The sequence below is a fragment of the Aquarana catesbeiana genome, linkage group LG02, assembly GCF_042186555.1.
Source record: "Aquarana catesbeiana isolate 2022-GZ linkage group LG02, ASM4218655v1, whole genome shotgun sequence".
Classification (NCBI taxonomy): domain Eukaryota; kingdom Metazoa; phylum Chordata; class Amphibia; order Anura; family Ranidae; genus Aquarana; species Aquarana catesbeiana.
This window is the reverse complement of record NC_133325.1, coordinates 356,018,448-356,037,678: the sequence shown is the minus strand read 5'-3', so window position 1 is coordinate 356,037,678 and position 19,231 is coordinate 356,018,448. Positions and strand designations below refer to the sequence as shown.

At 41.3% G+C, this 19,231-nt stretch overlaps 1 protein-coding gene across 2 annotated transcripts in view; it reads left to right on the top strand.

Moving 5' to 3' along the window:
• Positions 1-19,231, top strand: part of NF1 (neurofibromin 1) — a 496,399-nt gene that overhangs the window by 237,356 nt on the left and 239,812 nt on the right. The window lies entirely within an intron of this gene.

The following is a 19,231-nucleotide window of genomic DNA, read 5'->3' as shown; positions in this document are numbered from 1 at the left end:
ATTTAATTCCCTATTTTTTCTTTTATTTGCTCTCTTGGTATTTTTCAGTGGTTGTCCTAAAGCCTACTTTGAACAGCAGGTTAGCCACATACACCATATTCCAGCAGCAAGAATTCTTGTAACTGGAATAACGGGTACATGCGAATATCAGCTGCTTAGCCTGTACAAAGTATTGACAGGCTTACAGCAGCCATCGCAGTTCGCATGTAGATACACCATGCGCTTACCTGAGGCTAGGGACAGATGTCCGAACCAGAATGAAATCAGATGCGTCCAGAATCGGACACCTGTTCCTAATCCACTGATTCTTGTTACTGGAATCCAGTGTATGTGGCGAAACGGCTGTGTGAAGAAGCCCTTTAAGCGACCTTGCTACATTGTTCATACAGGGAAAAGTAAGCCACCATTCACAAGGGTCTCATGCGTTTTGTTTTGTTCAAATGCAGGAAAAATTGATCGGGAAAGTGTATGTCTGTTTTAATACCTTGCAGATCAGTTTCTCCTGTGTTTAAATGTACATGTGCTTAAATGCATTTTGGGGTATCTAATCTGCCTATAGACAAACTTCTATTTTCTTTTAAACACAATTAACAAAAATGCAATTAAATGCATAGTGTGCATTCCAGCTAAAATAGTTTTATGTGTGAAGTAATATCCTATAAACACATGCATATAATCATATGAATGTAGTTTCCTTTGTGAAAGAGGCCTGTCTGTGGAAAGGGGCCTTTCTCACCCACCGATACTCTCCTTACTAGCACTCCCTGGCAACTCCTTCTCCTGCCTCATCTGACAAAAACGTACCCTGGGCTTTCAGGCATGTGGAGCATACCTGGAACATCACTAACATTACTGCTCCTCCTAACATGAAGCGGTTGTTTGCACAGGCAAGCGACGATTTAAAAAGAGTAAACACAGTTGATTGATATACAGTGGGGACAGAAAGTATTCAGACCCCCTTAAATTTTTCACTCTTTGTTATATTGCGGCCATTTGCTAAAATCATTTAAGTTCATTTTTTTCCTCATGAATGTACACACAGCACCCCATATTGACAGAAAAACACAGAATTGTTGACATTTTTACAGATTTATTAAAAAAGAAAAACTGAAATATCACATGGTCCTAAGTATTCAGACCCTTTGCTCAGTATTTAGTAAAAGCACCCTTTTGACCTAATACAGCCATGAGTCTTTTTGGGAAAGATGCAACAAGTTTTTCATACCTGGATTTGGGGATCCTCTGCCATTCCTCCTTGCAGATCCTCTCCAGTTCTGTCATGTTGGATGGTAAACATTGGTGGACAGCCATTTTTAGGTCTCTCCAGAGATGCTCAATTGGGTTTAAGTCAGGGCTCTGGCTGGGCCATTCAAGAACAGTCACGGAGTTGTTGTGAAGCCACTCTTTTGTTATTTTAGCTGTGTATTTAGGGTCATTGTCTTGTGGAAGGTAAACCTTCGGCCCAGCCTGAGGTCCTGAGCACTGTGGAGAAGATTTTCATCCAGGATATTCCTTTACTTGGCCGCATTCATCTTTCCCTCGATTGCAACCAGTCGTCCTGTCCCTGCAGCTGAAAAACACCCCCACAGCATGATGCTGCCACCACCATGCTTCACTGTTGGGACTGTAATGGACAGGTGATGAGCAGTGCCTGGTTTTCTCCACACATACCGCTTAGAATTAAGGCCAAAAAGTTCTATCTTGGTCTCATCAGACCAAAGAATCTTATTTATCACCATCTTGGAGTCATTCAGGTCTTTTTTTAGCAAACGCCATGCGGGCTTTCATGTGTCTTGCACTGAGGAGAGGCTTCCGTCGGGCCACTCTGCCATAAAACCCCGACTGGTGGAGGGCTGCAGTGATGGTTGACTTTCTACAACTTTCTCCCATCCCCCGACTGCATCTCTGGAGCTCAGCCACAGTAATCTTTGGGTTCTTCTTTACCTCTCTCACCAAGGCTCTTCTCCCCCGATAGCTCAGTTTGGCCGGAAGGCAAGCTCTAGGAAGGGTTCTGATCGTCCCAAACGTCTTCCATTTAAGGATTATGGAGGCCACTGTGCTCTTAGGAACCTTAAGTGCAGCAGAAATTTTTTGTAACCTTGGCCAGATCTGTGCCTTGCCACATGATTCTCATTTGCTCTGACATGTACTGTGAGCTGTAAGGTCTTTATATAGGCAGGTGTGTGTGGCTTTCCTGATCAAGTCCAATCAGTATAATCAAACACAGCTGGACTCAAATGAAGGTGTAGAACCATCTCAAGGATGATCAGAAGAAATGGACAGCACCTGAGTTAAATATATGAGTGTCACAGCAAAGGGTCTGAATACTTAGGACCATGTGATATTTCCGTTTTTCTTTTTTAATAAATCTGCAAAAATGTCAACAATTCTGTGTTTTTCTGTCAATTCGGGGTGCTGTGTGTACATTGAGGAAAAAAAATGAACTTAAATGGTTTTAGCAAATGGCTGCAATATAACAAAGAGTGAAAAATTTAAGGGGGTCTGAATACTTTCCGTCCCCACTGTATAAATCTCTGAAAAATGCCAAAAAATCATAAATTCTGCCAGGGTATGTAAACTTAGCACAACTGTATATGAAATGCCGCGCTATCTTAATGTAAACAATACTTATAAAAATGAATAAAGAAAGCGACAATAGTGCAATAAAGTACTGTAGTGCAAATTCATGCAAATCAAATTAACATGATTGAGTCATAAATTAATTTGTAATGAATCCTGGATATACACAGTGACAATTAGTGAAAATAAAGTGCATAAACGTGATGCGCTGATCAAGATACTCATTGGTCAGTGCAACATGATTAAATCAAGTCCATATCAAAATAATTCTTGTATCATTATTCAAAGGTGTTGAGGTGTCTACTCACTGGTGCTCCTCTAGGTAATAGCTGCTCACCTCTGAGCGTGTGACCTCACAATTAAATTCAGTCAAAACACACATGTGAACCACCTCTGGGTTCTGTGATTGCTGTGGGATCCTGGGCTGCCCAGTAACGCTGTCTCCATATACAAATGGGGTAAGCAAAGGCTGGATACTGTGATACCGTTTAAAATATACAAATTTATTGAACAAAAAAGCCCCAGTCTGGGGTACTCACATGGAACAGGTGCTTCAGTGCACCACTCTATCAAAAGCATAAAACCGCTGAGATTGTACTTAGATCGTAGGTCCCTCCGCCTTGAGACAGACCAGCTGTCTCCTGCACCGTCCTGTCCCCTCCCCAACGTGCGTCGATACATATCCCTGTATCGACACGCGTTTGGGAGGGGACAGCATGGTGCAGCAGATGGGACCTGATCATTGCCAGCAGCTGTCAATATAGTATTTTATTTATGAATGGTAGCTCGCAAGATTTTTCTAATTTTTGATGGTGCGACATTAAATATGGCATCTTCCACCACAAAACAAAAAAATGTAAGAAGGGATCCGTGGCTGTGGCACTGCAGAGATGTTGGTGACCTGGCATATGCCTATGGCAGGTCGGCAGTTGCGGTAATGCCAGTGGTATATGGCACCCCAGCTGATCTTGTAAGCTGCTCAGCTCCTGGGGGGGGGCATGGTTTCCCCCATGTCCCTGTGATTCTGCTGCTGTGCATAAGGTGCTGGTGACCGCACACATTACTCTGTGGTAGACATTGCAGACTGAGGGTTCTTCTGGGGCCGCTGAGGGAGTCAATGTCCCCTAAGGTACTCTCTAGCTGACAAGTTCTGTGAAGATTTTTCCCTACCCCGCCTATTTTGTTGGTTTTATTTCCTAGGTGGAAAAATCCTCCCATATCTCGTCCATCATACCGGGAGAGAAGTCGCCTCCCTTTAAGGATCCCATGGACAGGGAGGCCGAGTCGGTTGCCCAATCTAGATTTATGGTGGCGGACTCGGCACTATGTCTGATGTTGACACGGCTCTGGTGTACTGGATGCTCACTGGGTGGGCTGGGCTCCTACACCAAAGACTGGAGAAGGAATGTTTTTCCCTGGTTTTACGGAGAACTGGCAGACCACCTGGTCCAGGGCCTCAGGTACTGTGTGATGTGTCCATGAATGTGGCTCTTTTGCCTTCCAAGCTTTGTCTTAGCGGTAGTACTTCGCCAGGTTCTCTGGCTTCATTGTTGGGCTGTGGACCAGATGTCTGAGCGGGTTCTAGCCAACTTTCCTTCCAAGGTGAGCAGCACTCTTCACTACCATCCTGGATGACTTTATTAAGGGCCATACAAGTGTCAGAGTATCTTTCTTCCGTGCTTCAGAATAGGGAAGGAGCTCTTCTGCTGGCAGGGTCCTTCCTCCTCTGCACACATGCAGCTGTTTCTTTCCCCAATTTCCTCAGTAAAAGGCTCAAAGTTCTCTCAGGCCCCCCCCCGGAGGGCTCTGAACGAGCTTGGCTTCACAAGCTGGACCGCTCAAGCAAAGCCCAAGGACAAGTCCTCCTTGGTATGTTGGATTGCCCACGCTTACTCCAGGGTGGGGGGTTGCCTCTGTTGGTTCACAGTCTCGGGAACCTCCATGCTCTCCCAAAGTGGGTCCCTGAACTGACCTTGCAGGTTTGCGAAATACATTTTGTGCATATTAGCCAGACAAGCTTTCTTCCCATCTGTGGCTCTTCCTTCCTCATTTACAGGCTTTTTATGAGGTATGTTCGGGGGCTTTACTGCATCCGGTTTCCAGTTCCGTAGGAAGTGGGCGTCCTACCATCCTAAGCCTCAAGGCCAGAAATTGTTTTGTGAGGGGGCAGAACCTCAAAATTGAGTCATCTGTTCAGTGGTGACTTTCCTTTCTCAGAGGATTTCCGTGTCACTGGAGATGTCAAGGATGCATGCCAGCACATTCCCCTCTATGCCAGACACCAACGCTTCTTACGAATTGCTTTCCGTGCCACACATTACATACCAGTTTGTGGTGCGCTTCCCTTTGATCTGGCTTCAATTTCTTGAGTATTTACCAAGATACTGACTCCTGTGCTGGTGTTGCTGAGAGAATGAGGGATTGATGTGATTGGTTATCTGGATGGTCTTCTTTAAGCTGAGGTTCATACTGTGCTGTTGGACAACGTGGCACTCATAATGCGCACTCTGCAGGAGTTTGGATGGGTCCTGTGTCTCAAACAGTCTGGTCTGACCCAAACAGGAGGGTGGAGTATTGAGCCTGATTGACTCATTGCAGGCCAAGATGGTCCTTCTGCTGGGTAAGCTTGGCAGCTTCAGTCTACGTTTCCGCTGCTGCTGTCCTGCAGGCAGATTTTCCTCCTTCATGCAGGTTCTGGACCCCATGGGTCTACAGATTGAAATCCTCTCTAAGGACAAGTCTCCTGCAGTTCTTGGACAGTCCAATTTGGCTAGATTTCTCTGGTCTCGTTGCTCCGATCTCTCTCTAGGCTCTCTAGTCCCTGGCCCTCTTTTCTTCTGTGGCACTGGGCAGTGGTCCGCTATAAATTCCAGCCTGTCCAACTCGGGAGGAGTCATGTGGCCGAGGGGTGCCGGAGGAGGCTCGCCTATTGACCTATGTCCTAGTGCTTTATGAAAGGAGTGCCCCAGGGATATTGCGGACAAAGAGAGATAGTGGACCAGGGTACACCAGAGAAGAGTATTGGAGTATAAAAAAAATCTATTTTATTGGTACAAAAGTTGAACACTGTAATATATATGTTCCAAAAACACCTAAAAACAATGAATGGAATATATGCTAAATAGTGAAAACAGTTGCTAATTTTTGGAACACACCAAAGTTCCAGACTTGACGTCGAATCAATGCGGTGTGTAGACCAAGATTCCCAACTTGGAAAGCGGGAGAGGGGCGAGGGTTTTTTGTGCATATATATTTCCTTCTTCAGGAGTTATATATAAGCATGCTTTTCTATTAGAGAAAAAAGGGGGTCTATCAATATTATGATATATTGAGTAACAATTAGCATTTTCAACATTTACATTGATTGGTTTGGCATGGCAGCAATATAGCATATGTGATAGCTAGGGTAAATCTATTCTGTACTCACAACTTTGTATTCCTTTTGCAAATACTGCATGTCAATAAGGTAGAGGAAACATCAGGTCTCAAACTCTGCTGCACTACATTTTCATATGTTAAATAAATATGGCTCTGGTTTTTAGGAGAGTCAGTCCCGCCAAGCTAAAATGTAGGCATGATTGGATGGAAGCAGCTCAGGTAGCTGCCTCGGAGCAGTGTACCAAAACTCACAGGGATTACCCCTCAAAGAGCGGAGGAACAGATATCTGGTGAGGAAAAAAGTAAAGAGGTATATATGTATAAGTTTACCAATAATATCATGAGCTCTGCAGAGATTTAAATGCTGCCTAAATATGCAGCTTAATAGAAGGATAATGAAGCTAAAAGAAGAAAATTGTAAAAGAGAAGAAGTTTATAATAGGTAAACTCCAATACCTGTGATTTCATTGTGTTGGTGTATTCAGAGATCCCTGGCATTTCCTGGCTGTGCAGCAACATCGGCTGACACTGCCAGGTATTAGTACACCCAGGGATCTGGGAGGGGGCCAATCTGAGGGGCCAATTCGGTGTATAGGAGAGGGAAGAGGCATCAGGTGGCGTGGGCCATCAATTTAGGTCCCCTCGCAACACCTGTGCCTCAAATGCAGCCAGTCTTCTGTCCTCTAATGGGGATTCCCCGGCTGATGCAGCGTCACCGCGGCCGCTGACACAGCAGTGGGCGGAATAACTGGACAAGATGCAGGTGTCCAGAGCGCAGGCGCGGAGAACGACTGTCTCCACAGACGCGCTCGCCAGTGCAAACCGTAAGGGAAGCTGCCCCGAAGTGGTTGAACAACCAGTAAGGGGCTCCTGTGTGTCAGGGAGCCTCGATGGACCACAAGAGGCGGCAACACATAGATCTGCAGAGAATTGTAATATACATAAGGGATAATGCAGCAGAATTTTTTCTGAGCCTTAGGTTATCGTCTCTATATTTTCATTCCCTGTTATCCATATAGGGTAATGTCTATAACGAGAAAACAAATAATCACAGCATAATTATAACGGTATACATATCAATTATGGTTGTATATGAAAACAGACACCTAGAAAAAGAATATACAGAGTGGGGTACAGAACAATGCACGATGCCATATATCAAACATTTCAATGCTTTATTTACATTAAAATTGAAATAGAAGTCATGGGAAAATTAGAAATAAAAAGGAGGAAAAAAGAAAGGCAAATATATACAAGGACAATATGTACATATGGATGTAGCACGGCTAGATAGGATGATTATTAAAGGATCTTCAAATCTATATACATATAGTTTACCAAGCAAACTACAGATCCCTACCATAGGACCCAGAGGAGAAGCCTGGTAAAAAAAGGCTCAAAATTAAGGCCTCATTGAGGCCAGGAGGTAGTGTTGCATTTAAATTTGATATCCACCTCAGTTCTCGTTGTAAGAGGAGCTTGTTAAAGTCTCCTCCACGGGAGCTGGGGTGTGTCCGATCCAGGACTGTTATTTTTGGACAATTACCACTGTGAGTCTGTAAAACATGTCTACCAAGGGGCACATCAGGGTTTCTTGTCTGCATAGCTTTAATATGTCGGTATATTCTGTGCCACAACTTTTGGGTGGTCTTTCCCACGTAGAAGCAGTTACAGCTGCATAGTAGGAGGTAGACCACTCCATTGGTTTGGCAGGTCAAAAAATGTTTTGGAATAAATTGCATTCCATTAGGTAGATATATGTCTTTCCTAGAAATCATGTATTTGCAATATGTACAGGAACCACATGGGTAAGTTTCTAATATCTTACATGGATCTCCTCTATTTGATCCCTGAAACTCACTTTTTACTAAAAGATCATCCATGGAGGTGGAACGTCTATATGTCATAATGGGGGCAGGAGGTACAAATGGTCCTACCATAGGGTCTGATGTTAAAAGATGCCAGTACTTTTTACAGATTTGTTTTACCTGGGCATGATCATTAAAATAGGTGGTAATAATTCGATTACCAGTATCTGGGGATTTGGTTTTGTGGGTCAATAAATCGTGTCTATTGCTGGTTTCTGCATGTTTAAATGCCTTTCTGAGGCACTTATGACTAGCCTCTTTCTAATAACCGTCGTTTTAAATTATTTGCTTCACGTTTGAAATCTGAATAGTTGGAGCAGTTGCGTTTAGTTTGTAAATATTGCCCATATGGGATGGACTCAACCAATGGTCTTGGATGGAAACTGGACAAGTGTAAGATGGTGTTTCCCGCAGTGGATTTTCTGAATGGTTTGCAAGAAAGCATATTAGTATTATCTTTAAATATCTCGACAGCCAAAAAGGTAGTTTTTGATGTATCCGAAAGCGTACTGAACTTTAAGTTAAATTCATTTTTATTCAGGGCTAAGAAGCACTCGTCTAGCAATTTGAGATCAATCCCAGACGACGAAAATGTCATCTGTACCTGTGCCACATGACAGCGTGGCACAGGTACATAGAGATTTAACAAGTAAAAAAGGCGCAGTACGAAAGTACCTCAGTCAACTGATCCTATTAGTCCAAGGGCAAGATCCATATATATATCCATATATATATATATATATATATATCCATACATATATATAACCATACATATATATAACCATACATATAGGTGGAAAGTCTATCAGGGCAGCCACCATGAAGGACCGGAAGCCAAGTCCAATGTGCTAGAAAAAAAACAAGGAAAAGGGGTGCCACTGAGTATGTATCAAACACAATTTAATGATAAACATAATGTCTTCTTATTCGACAATCGATTTTTCCTCCAGCTACAGGGCGTAGCCATGGGCACTTGTTGTGCCCCTAGCTACGCCAATCTGTACCTGGGGGAATGGGTGCGTGCCATTTTTGGCGACGAGGATCTCTCTATGTACCTGAAAAAAAACAAGGAAAAGGGGTGCCACCGAGTATGTATCAAACACAATTTAATGATAAAAAGCAATATCCACTCACATGTAGAGCTGAAATGTTGAGTTCAGGTACATCTCCAAGCAGGAGAGAGAGAGGAGGACTACAGGTAGCAGCGAGTCCATATGTACTAGCATCACATCTCGTCCACCGGGGATGGGCTGCAGTAAGCTATCATAGTAGTCCAAGTGGCACACCAAATAGAAGGAGATTGCAATGGAGCCATCAGAAATGATGTGGGTACTGGGAAAGGGGTAGTCAGGGCGTCAGAGCCGGTCTTTAACTTTGTTTTCGGTGTCGAACAACGCTTCATCCGGCATCCGTGATGGAGAGAGAGCACGGCCGTGTGGTCGGAGCCAGAACAAGGCTTGGATGGCAAACACAGTGGCGCTGGACAGTGACGTCGCTACTGTGCGATGCGTTTCCGAGTCAGCTCGCTATCGTTGGAAAGAATAGCGCCACTCCTTTGTCAAGCATGGGGGGGTGGATGCTAAGCAGTAACATTTTATAATCAATCAAGGGGCCGGGCCAAAACTAATGCCAAAGGAAAAAATACACACATAGGCACAATGATATATCGCTGTAAAAAGACGGTATACTACAGAACACATGTAAGGGAGTGTAACTGAATCAGTGGGGATACGTTATTCTATTGGCACATGGCTAGAAAAGCAGCATATCATAAATATAAATATGAAATATAAAGAGGAATGAACAAGGATTTATGGTTAAATCGTTAGATACATGCATTAGCCATAAATTAGATATTAGTGTAATCAATTTTGAATGAACAGGCAAAAGTGACAGAAACAAAAATATGTATATGTAGTCGTAATTGTTATGGAACATGTTGGTGTTATTAAAAAAATTAATTGGTTGAAAATCAATCAATTAATTAGGAATGAATAAAATAAATGTTAAAAATGATGATAAAAGGTGGATATGTAGTATATCATCTACAATAATATTATATGCTATGAGGTTAAGAATACAAGTACATGCATATATGGGAATAAAAAGATGCAGACCACATGTGCAAGAGAAAATATATATATATATATATATATATATATATATATATATATATATATATATATATATATATATATATACGCACATGTACATCCACCTACAAAGGCTGCCAAAACAAACACAGTATATGTGGGGAAGGAGGGCAAAAGAAGGGGGGGGGAGATGGAAAAAGGTATATACTTATATTTACAGGTCTACGAACCCGACACCCCCATATATATGTGTGTGTAATAAATATATATATATATATATATATATATATATATATATATATATATATATATATTATGTGTGAGGAACCTGTGATGAAGACAATAGGATAAATAGTTAAAAAATGTGATTAAAAGTTGAAAATGGGAGAAAAAAAGATTAATAATGATATCAAGAAATCAAGGAAGGATCTGATCAGTGGGAACTTATAAAACAGTAGCTATCTCTATACTCTCGTTGAGGCCGCCAGGCGAAAGAACATCAAGAGTATAGATCCAAAAAGTCTCCCTAGTGCAGAGTTTTTTGAAATGTTCCGCTGCAGTAAAAGACTTAGGAATTTGTTCAATTACCCAAACACGGAGGCCCATGGTGGATTTTTTATGGAATGCTGCAAACCATATATATTTATATATATAAAACCATATATATAGGGGTGGCGGGTTCATAGCCCTGTAAGTATGATGACACCCCCTTTTTCCATCTCCCTTCCCTCCCCACTTCTCCCCCCCCCCCCCCTTCTCCCCCCCCTCTTCTTTTGCCCCCTTCCCCACATATACTGTTTGTTTTGGCAGCCTTTGTATGTGGATGTACTTGTGTGTGTGTGTGTGTGTGTATGTATGTGGATGTGTATATATATATATATATATATACACACACATATATGTGTGTCCATGTATATGTGCATATATATATCTTTTCTCTTGCACGTGTGGCCTGCATCTTTTTATTTCCATATATGCATGTACTTGTATTCTTATCCTCATAGCATATAATAATATTGTTGATGATAATATACTACATATCCACCTTTTTATCATCATTTTTAACATTTCTTTTATTCATTCCTAATTACTTAATTTTCAACCAATTGTTTTAACACCAACATGTTCCTTAACAATTACGCCTACATATACATATTTTTATGTTTCTTAATGTGACTTTTGCCTATTCATTCAATATTGATTACACTAATATCTAATTTATGGCTAATGCATGTATCTATTGATTTAACCGTAAATCCTTCTTCATTCCTCTTTATATTTCATATTTATATTATGCCGCTTTTCTAGCCATGTGTCAATAGAATAACGCCTACCTATGTGTGTCTATTTTTTCCTTTGGCATTAGTTTTGGCCCCGCCCCTTGATTGATTATAAAATGTTACTGCTTAGCATCCACCCCCCATGCTTGACAAAGGAGTGGCGCTATTCTTTCCATCGATAGCGAGCTGACTCGGAAAGCGTCGCACAGTAGTGATGTCACTTGCAATCTCCTCATTTTTGGTGTGCCACTTGGACTACTATGATAGCTTACTGCAGCCCATCCCCAGTGGACAGGATGTGATGCTAGTACATATGGACTCGCTGCTACCTGTAGTCCTCCTCTCTCTCCTGCTTGGAGATGTACCTGAACTCAACATTTCAGCTCTACATGTGAGTGGATATTGCTTTTTAGCATTAAATTGTGTTTGATACATACTCAGTGGCGCCCCTTTTCCTTGTTTTTTTTCAGGTACATAGGGAGATCCTCGTCGCCAAAAATGGCGCGCACCCATTCCCCCAGGTACAGATTGGCGTAGCTAGGGGCACAAAAAGTGCCCATGGCTACGCCCTGTAGCTGGAGGAAATATCGATTGTCGAAAAAGAAGACATTATGTCTTAGTATGTATTCCAAAGAAAGAAGTATAAAATCATTGAATGAATTCTCATGATGACTGGTTTGGGAAAGGACCTTTTGAATGCATGCAAGTCCCTTGGAATGCGGTATCGAACTGTAGAGAGCCTCTACATCGATACTTACAAGAATGCATTCCTCGGAGACCTAAACACCTTCAATGATTTGTGTCACAAGGGGTTTTATATGTTCATCTACTAGTCGTGACAAATTTTCGGTGATGGCCCCATTCCCCGATATTATTGGCTGCCCGGTGGGTCTATGGTATTTTTGTGGATTTTGGGAAGAGTAGAAGGTCGGTGTTCTAGGATAAGGAATGCAAATAAATTCAAATGTTTGTTTGGAAATGACTCTGTTGTAATGCCTCATCTACAAATGCATAGAATTTCTTATTAAAGGCTTCAACAATATCTGGACCGACTGGACGATAGCAGTCACGGTTACTTAGAATATTAATGCACATTCGGCTATATTTGTCATTGTCCATAAGGACTATGTTTCCTCCTTTATCTGAAGCCTTTATAGTAATTTCATAGTTGCTTGATAAATTTTTTAGAGCAATTTTTTCCCCTCTCAAGATTTTCTAGATTAGGAGATGTGGATTCCAAACCTTTAATTTCTTTAAGAGACTCTAGGTCAATTGTATCAATGAGATCTTTGGATTAACAAGTTGATATTGTCCAAAGCTTGTCTTTCGCTGAAGGTTCGACAACCTTCCATGTCTGGTTTAGTCTTTTCAAACATACTTTTCAATAGCAATTTACTTGTGTATAAATGTAGGTCTTTAACCACTTCGTATTTGTCCAGTTTGTTAGTTGGACAGAAGGTAAGACCTTTGGAGAGGACTGAAGCCTCATCTTGTGTAAGGGGGTGAGAGGAGAGGTTGATAATATTGAGGTGTGAAGGAGGATGTGGTATTGGTGTCAGGGAGTTTCCCTGGTTCTTGGGGAAGAAAATAGTGGGAATTTTGGGAGTGATAGGAATAGAGGTGCTTACTCCAGTTGTTAGTCCTGCTCCCACTCCGACAGCCTCTGTTGCTGTCTGCGCTGGGTCATTCATAGCAGCTGAAGGAAGAGTGTGAGTGTGATGTTTAGGTGGACGTTTGTTGGTTGCTGTCATCGAGGAGTTGTCACCATCGCGACCTCCCGTGGGTTGTCTCATACGTTTCGTTTTAAAGGACCGATGAGATGAGGTGTCTGACATATCCGATTGTGCAGTATTCTGTGTCGAGTTTCGTGGGACAGCTCTATTGTTTTTGTGTGTTTTTTTTTTTTTTGTAACCATTTATAGCCTCTTCCTTCATCAAAAGCTTGTTTGTCTCTCATATATTTGAGCTCTTTTTTTAGAGAGGATGGATTTATTAAATCAATATGAATTTTCTATTTTTCATTCAGCTCCTGAAATGAGGAATGAGTCTGTAGTGGTTTAATTTGTGAATAAGTTTTATCCATGTTACAATTGATATCAAGCGTTTTTGGCACTCTTCAATCTGGAGTTTCAACATTCCAGTGGAACGTGTGTTTCAATTATTTTCCCATGCTGTTTTAAATGTAGAGTCCAAATTTTCAAACAAAGGGAAAATTTGTACCCATAATACTAGGGGATTTAAGTCGTCCTTTATGCACTCCTCAAAATAAAAATGTTCTGCTGGAATGAGGAAACTCCTGATTGAAGAGTACCAAAAATGCTTTATTGATATCAATTGTAACATAGATACAATTTATTCACAAATTAAACCACTGCAGACTCATGCCTCATTTCAGGAAGTGAATGAAAATCTGAAAATTCATATTGAATTATTTAATCCATCCTCTCTAAAAAAAAAAAAAAAAAAAAAAAAAAAAAAAAGAGCTCAAATATGAGAGACAAACAAGCTTTTGATGAGGGAAGAGAGACTATAAATAGTTACAAAAAACACACAAAACAAACAATAGAGCTATCCCACGAAACTTAACACAGAATACTGCACATTTGGATATGACACCTCATCCATGTCATCCACTACATTTTATCTGTCCTTTAAAACCAAACGTACGAGACAACCCAAGAGAGGTCGTGATGGTGACAACTCCTCGATGACAGCAACCAATAAACATCCACCTAAACATCACACTCGCACTCTTCCTTCAGCTGCTACGAATGACCCAGTGCAGACAGCAACAGAGGCTGTCGGCGTGGGAGCAGGACTAACAACTGGAGTAAGCACACCTCTTTCTGTCACTCACAAAATTCCCACTATTTTCTTCCCCAAGAACCAGGGAAACTCCCCCACCCCCCTGACACCAATACCACATCCTCCTTCACACCTCAATATTATCAAGCTCTCCTCTCACCCCCTTACACAAGATGAGGCTTCAGTCCTCTCCAAAGGTCTTACCTTCTGTCCAACTAACATACTGGACAAATTCGAAGTGGTTAAAGACCTACATTTTTATACACACGTAAATTGCTATTGAAAAGTATGTTTGAAAAGACTAAACTGTACATGGAAGGTTGTCGAACTTTGAGCGAAAGACAAGCTTTGGGCAATCTCAACTCGTTACTCTAGAGTGAATCCAAAGATCTCATTGATACGATTGACCTAGAGTCTCTTCTTAAGGGAGTTGATTCTCCTGTGGAAACTACTACCATCAAAAAATCGTCCTTAAAGAAAACTTCATCTCTATATCCTGCACCCAGCTCTAATCATGGTGTAGCAACATTTTTGAAAATGACCTGTCAAGAAATTAAAAGTTTGGAATCCACATCTCCTAATCTAGAAAATCTTACGAGAGGTGAAAAAATTGCTCTAAAAAAATTTATCAAGCAACTATGAAATTACCATAAAGGCTTCAGATAAAGGAGGAAACATAGTCCTTATGAACAATGACAAATATAGCCGAATGTGCATTAATATTCTAAGTAACCATGACTGGTATCATCCAGATATTGTTGAAGCCTTTAATAAGAAATTCTATGCATTTGTAGACGAGGCATTCCAAAACAGTCATTTCCAAACAAACATTTGAATTTATTTGCATTCCTTATCCTAAAACACCGACCTTCTACTCTTCCCAAAATCCTCAAAAATACCATAGATCCACCGGGCAGACCAATAATATCGGGGAATGGGTCCATCACTGAAAATTTGTCACGACTAGTAGTTGAACATATTAAACCCTTTGTTCTCTCAATACCATCGTATGTCCGTGACACCATTCATTTATTAGAAATCGTTGAAGGTGTTCAGGTGTCTGAGGAATGCATTCTTGTAAGTATCGATGTAGAGGCTCTCTACAGTTCGATACCGCATTCAAAAGGTCCTTTCCCAAACCAGTCATCATGAGAATTAATTCAATGATTTCATACTTCTTTCTTTGGAATACATACTAAGACATAATGTCTTCTTATTCAACGATTGATTTTTCCTCCAGGTACAGGGCATAGCCATGGGCACTTGTTGTGCCCCTAGCTACGGCAATCTGTACCTGGGGGGAGTGGGTGCGTGCCATTTTTGGCGACGAGGATCTCTCTATGTACCTGTGCCACGCTGTCATGTGGCACAGGTACATAGATGACCTTTTCGTCGTCTGGGATGGATCTCAAAAATTGCTGGACGAGTGCTTGTTAGCCCTGAATAAAAATGAATTTAACTTGATGTTCACTACACTTTCGGATACATCAAAAATTACCTTTTTGGATGTCGAGATAGTTAAAGATAATACTAATATGCTTTCTTGCAAACTATTCAGAAAATCCACCTTGGGAAGCACCATCTTGCACTTGTCCACTTTCCATTCAAAACCATTGGTTGAGTCCATTCCATATGGGCAGTATTTACGAATTGAACGCAACTGCTCCAACTATTTAGATTTCTAACACGAAGCAAATAATTTAAAACGACGGCTATTAGAAAGAGGCTACAGTCATAAGTGCCTCAAGAAGGCATTTAAATGTGCAGAAACCAGCAATAGAAACGATTTATTGGCCCCCAAAACCAAATCCCCAGATACTGGTAATCAAATTATTACCACCTATTCTAATGATCATGCCCAGGTAACACAAATCTGTAAAAAGTGCTGGCATCTTTTAACATCAGACCCTATGGTAGGACCATTTGTACCTCCTGCCCCCATTATGACATAGAGACGTGCCACCTCCGTGGGTGATCTTTTAGTAAAAAGTGAGTTTCAGGGATCAAAGAGAAGAGATCCATGTAAGATATTAGGAACTTATCCATGTGGTACCTGTACATACTGCAAATACATGGATTCTAGGAAAGACATATATCTACCTAATAGAATGCGATTTATTCCAAAACATTTTCGAACTGCCAAACCAATGGAGTGGTCTACCTCCTACTATGTAGCTGTAACTTCTTCTACGTGGGAAAGACCACCCAAAAGTTATGGCAAAGAATATACCGCCATATTAAAGCTATGCAGACAAGCACCCCTGATGTGCCCCTTGGTAGACATTACTCACAGTGGCAATTGTCCAAAAATAACACTCCTGGATCGGATACACTCCAGCTCCCGTGAAGGAGACTTTAACAAGCTCCTCTTACAAAAACTGAGGTGGATATCAAATTTAAATGCAACATCACCTCCTGGCCTCAATGAGGCCTTTAAAGTGGTGTTCCGGCCGAAATTATACTTTTTAAATAAAAATACCCCTATAATACACAAGCTTAATGTATTCTAGTAAAGTTAGTCTGTAAACTAAGGTCTCTTTTGTTAGTTTATAGCAGTAGTTTGTTATTTTATAAACTTACAGCAGGCCGTGACCATCTTAAGTCTGGGCATCTGAAGCCAGACTGTATTTCTTCCTGGATCTCATCCTTGCAGATCTCGCACATGCTCAGTGCAGCACAAGCAGTGTAATAGGTTTCAGGTCAGGTTTCCATAGCAACGGCAGTGTCAGAGGAAGTTGCCGCCCCTTCCCAGAAGGCATTGCAAACTGGAAATGATGCGATACAGCAGATATACAGTAAGTGCTGAGAAAATTTTTTTTCAAATATCCAATTTGTTTACAGTGTACAGTTTAGTGAGGGATGCTGAAGAGTTGTAAAAGTGGGTGGAACTCCACTTTAATTTTAAGCCTTTCTTACCGGGCTTCTCCTCTGGGCTCTATGATGGGGATCTGTAGTTTGCTTGGAAAACTATATGCATATAGATTTGAAGATCCTTTAATAATTATCCTATCTAGCCGTGCTACGTCCATATGTACATATTGTCCTTGTATATATTTTCTTTTCCTTTTTTTTTTTTTTTCCTCCTCTTTATTTCTAATTTTCCCATGATTTCTATTTCAATGTACTTAAGGCACTGAAATGTTTGCTATATGGCATTGTTTTGTACCCCACTCTGTATATTCCTTTTCTAGGTGTTTGTTTTCATATACAACTATATTTGACATGTTATAATTATACTGTGATTATTTGTTTTCTTGTTAGACATTATCATATATGGATAACAGTGAATGAAAATGTACAGACGACAACCTAAGGCTCAGAAAAAAATCTACTGCATTATCCCTTATGTATGTTGCAATTCTCTGCAGATCATCTATGTGTTGCCACCTCTTGTGGTCCATCGAGGCTCCCCGGCACACAGGAGCCCCTTAGTGGTGGTTCAACCACTTCGGGGCAGCTTTCCTTATGGGTTGCACTGGCGAGCGCGTCTGTGGAGACAGTCATTCTCCGCGCCTGCGCTCTGGACACCTGCATCTTTTCCAGTTAATCCGCCCACTACTATGTCGGTGGCCGTGTCGACGCGCAGTGACGCCAGATGCTGCATCGGCCGGGGGATCCCCATTGGCGGACAGAAGAGAGAAGACCTAAATTGATGGCCCACGCCACCTGATGCCTCTTCCCTCTCCTATACGCCGAATTGGCCCCCTCCCAGATCCCCTGGGTGTACTAATACCTGGCAGTGTCAGCCGACGTTGCTACACAGCCAGGAAACGCCAGGGATCTCTGAATACACCAACAAAATGAAATCACAGATATTGGAGTTTACCTATAATTTTAAACTTCTTCTCTTTTACAATTTTCTTCTTTTAGCTTCATTATCCTTCTATTAAGCTGCATGTTTAGGCAGCATTTAAATCTCTGCAGAGCTCATGATATTATTGGTAAACGTATACATATATACCCTCTTTACTTTTTCCTCACCAGATATCTGTTCCTCCGCTCTTTGAGGGGTAATCCCTGTGAGCTTTGGTACACTGCTCCGAGGCAGCTACCTGATCTGCTTCCATCCAATCTTGCCTACATTTTAGCTTGGTGGGACCGACTCTCCTAAAAAAACAGAGCCATATTTATTTAACATGATATGAAAATGTAGTGCAGCAGAGTTTGAGACCTGACGTTTTGTCTACCTTATTGACTTTCAGTGTTTGCAAAAGGAATACAGAGTTGTGAGTACAGAATATATTTACCATATATATCGTATATGCTATATTGCTGCCATGCCAAACCAATCAATGTAAATGTTGAAAATGCTAAATGTTACTCAATATATCATAATGTTGCTACACCCCCTTTTTCTCTAATAGAAATATAACAGCATGCTTGCATATAACCCCTGAAGAAGAAAATATATACGCACAAAACAACCCTTTCCCCTCTCCCGCTTTCCAAAACATGTTGGGAATCTTGGTCTACACACCTCATTGATTCGACGTCAAGTCTGGAACTGTGTTGTGTTCCAAAAATTAGCAGCTGTTTTCACTATTTAGCATATATTCCATTCATTGTTTTTAGGTGTTTTTGAATGTATATATTACTGTGTCCAACTTTTGTACCAATAAAATAGATTTTTTATACTACAATACTCTTCTCTGGTGTACCCTGTTCCACTATCTCTCTCTGTCCGCAATATCTCTGGGGCACTCCTTCCATATATGTCTATAATTGGGATGTGACAATGATTGTTGGGTCTCCTTATATTCCTGGTCAGTTTCCTTTCCTCACTTTAATTGAAACATGTCCTAGAACTTGGGCAGTTAGACTAGTCTAGAGCAGTGAACAGAGCTTCTTTGTGAGTGCCCAGTCAGGTTTCAATCAGACAATGCCACATCGGTGGCCTATGTTGATAATCTGGGTGGCATGGCGCTGGAAACTTTCAGAATTTTTTGGTGCACAGAGCTCTTTGTACCAGTGTGACGGAATCACCAGGGACAGAGGCTTTTGAAGGGGACTCTTGCCTACTGACTATGGGCCCTGGCATTTGAGGGAGCTACAAGCATTTAGGAAGATGTTCTGTTATATAATGCAAAAAGGACATTATTACATTTAACAATCAAGGAAGCCCTGATGGTCTCTGCCAACCTGGAACTCCGTAAACCGATATATGTGAAAAGAAAGCTGATGAGATATGGAAAGCCCTGGGTCTTCTGTTGCCTACTAGTCTGAGGTG